Genomic DNA, 3,101 nt, shown 5'->3' with positions numbered 1-3,101 from the left:
CCTCTTATGAGCGTGCTGTGTATGAATTTGACAACACAAATGCAACAGGATGCTGTTTGGCAATTATTATAATAGATTGTGTCCTCATATAATCTGTCATTTGTAATGGATAAGTGGCAAGAGAGTCTTTTATAGACCAGAGGTCAGGAAACTAATTAAGGTTAGCTCCTAATCTTGAACAGCTGACAGAAACATACTTTAGTGTGAGCAAGTTTTGCTTTAAGTTTACATGAGCATCAGCTCTCCTGAGTTCTTTCACAATAAGATGCTCTGTCATCACCAAGGGATTTTCATTTCAATGTAATATTCTTTGTATTCTGAAAGCGCGTTGACGGGAAATGCTACAGTTTTGCATTTGCACATGTTAAAGTTAGTTTAAAACAATCAGGTTACTTTGTGACAGTCAGTGGCTTCCTGGTATTTTTTGTGAAATAGTTTTCTGAAATTATGTGTAATTACAACACAGTCTGTGAAGCCTTTTGCATTATTTTTTTCATTTTTTGCACCTCATAAATACAGCATCATGACATGTCCTTTAGCGCTCTTGTCACGCTCACAGGGAATAAAGTGAGTAACAGCTTTTGGCTACTGATAATCAGGCCAGTGTGTTCTCCTTAAAATGCTCTTTAGAGATACAACACATTTCTTAAGCAAGTCCCTTATGTGACTGTAATCAAGTAAATAATGGAAATTTCAAATCAGCATGCCACTGGCAATGTAAGTGCAAAGGTCAGACCGGCAATGAAATTCTTTCGGGACATGCTTGAAATAGTGGGAGGTGGACTCTGAAACTAATTTATGGAAGCTTTTTATGCAAASGCAGATGCTCTGCATTTAAAAAAARCTTATTTTTTGTTGTTTCTTTTAAGATTAAAACTTCAAAACGACATYCTCTCCCAACAGTATTTTATATTATTCCTTTAAAACAAAACGGTTGTTTCTCTCAGGCTGCAGAAAATCTGTTGGAACAATTTAACTGATGTAATTCAGTGCAAGCAAATGATACATTGTCCAAGTCTAAAGAAAGTGAATCAGAAGACTAATGTGATTCGTAAAATTCTGTAAGGCCACTTTCAGATGGGAAGCGTTGTGTACAGCAGTCGCCTYGGGGGGGTGAGAACGGAAAGCGGAGGAGACGAGTGAACAAGTACAAAAATGCGCCCAGATTTAGTTCTGGTTGCTGAGAAACCAAAATGATTCCAGGGAAATGGCTGGGATTTCCAGCTGCAGGTTGAATGCAGTGTCAATATGTCAGGCTGGCAGCGCTGGCATAATGTTTATCGATGAAGAGGCGGGGAAAAAAAAGGACAAGCAGAATTTCAGAAGCTAMGGTTTCTAATATCCCCAGAGTTTATAGAGTTTTGGTTTGTTCAGGAGCAGCATCAGTGCAGTGGCTGCTTCCATGTTWATGTCAGACTAAGTGAGGAGCCATGTGTCAGCCTCTTGGCAGGTTGGAAACGGAAACTCTTAAAAATACACATCATTCTCAAGTTATAAAACTACACAGTGATTGTCTCAGCGTTTCTGCTGAACACACACACAAGCTCAAAATTGGTTGCGCATGGAATTGCACATGTCCAGAATGGTCCCAGAGCATCTCTTCACATTAGGCTCAACCCAGGACTCACTTTTCCATGTGCAACGGTACATTTACTGGCTTGGAACAGCATGCAGTGCTCACCTTTGGTGCATTTGTGTTGAATGCGAATAAGATTTCATAGATGTGAATCCAAAACATACCGAGCCCGCAAGGGGACATAGGAGATTTTTTTTTTTTGCATTCCCACGCAAAAGTATTGTGTTACTTCGCAATACCTTTTGTGTTCCCTTGTAAAAGTCGTTTGTCACTGTTGTGCCTGCCKGTGTATTAACAAACTCACATGTTTACCATTAGCGAGTTAGCCTACTGCTTTAATTCAGCTTCAGAATGAATATATCACACAGCCACGCATGGAAGTATGTCTTATGCTGATATTTTAGCACAGTGCAGCCACGCAACATCAATATCAATTTCACGAACTTGTGGTGACGCATCCTGTTTAGGTATATGGATATTTCAAAATAAAAGTCTGATTTAATCCAGTTCATATACAAATCAAACTTTTGCGTGGGAACGCAAAACAATATTGCGAGGTAACGCAAAAGTATTGCGAGGGAACGCAAAAGTATTGCGAGGTAACGCAAAAGTATTGCGAGGTAACGCAAAAGTATTGCGAGGGAACGCAAAAGTATTGCGAGGTAACGCAAAGGTATTGCGAGGTAACACAAAAGTAGGGAACGCGAAGGTATTGCGTGGGAATGCAAAAGAAAAAAATCCCCCCATGTCCCCTCGCGGGCTCCGTACAATCATTATGGCTACTTGCATTTATAAGGTTTTATTTTGACCACTGGATCCTAACATGTTTTTTGTTGTTCCTTCTACTGTAGGTAAACGGGGAGACATGACCCGAGATGTGGTACTCCATGTTCAATTTTGTCTGGACTGAAGCTCAGGCAGAACCACTTMGTTCTGTCAGACCTGCTAGCCTGGTAAAAACCAGCCCCTTGTTCTACACCTTGCTTCGTTATGAGGGTCTGGAACCTTGGCTATTGTGACACAGTTTCTTGCTGGAGGCGTGGTCAKTTTAAAACAAYTGAATCTGATTTATCCAATCGTTAATGTTTCGCCGTGACAAATGCAGTGCACCAGCTTGACCGAGCTGAACGAGATGGCTGTAAATGAGTGCAGCAAGTTTTGTGAGACTAATATCATTTGAAAGCCTTGTCAACACTGACTGGTTTCATTCATGTCCTCTGCTGCCATGGCTTAATTGTGAGCCAACTAAAGCTGTGCCGAAAGTCTACTTATTTATTCATGTACAATATGATCTCATGTATATTACGACTCACCCTTTTGAGTTTAAAAAAACATAAAAAATGTAATCCTCAAACTACCTCCACTTTCATACAGACTTCAAGATTTTTCAGCCTTTGCAGTCTTTATACATATCAGTAAATTGATCATTGGACTGTTCATTTTATTTTAACAACATATGTACTAAAAGGTATTTTGACAAGAAATATACACTCACCGGCCACTTTATTAGGTACACCTGTCCAAC

This window comes from Austrofundulus limnaeus, unplaced genomic scaffold, assembly GCF_001266775.1.
Source record: "Austrofundulus limnaeus strain Quisiro unplaced genomic scaffold, Austrofundulus_limnaeus-1.0 Scaffold146, whole genome shotgun sequence".
NCBI classification, from domain to species: domain Eukaryota; kingdom Metazoa; phylum Chordata; class Actinopteri; order Cyprinodontiformes; family Rivulidae; genus Austrofundulus; species Austrofundulus limnaeus.
The sequence above is the reverse complement of the archived record's forward strand: the minus strand, read 5'-3'. Positions refer to the sequence as shown.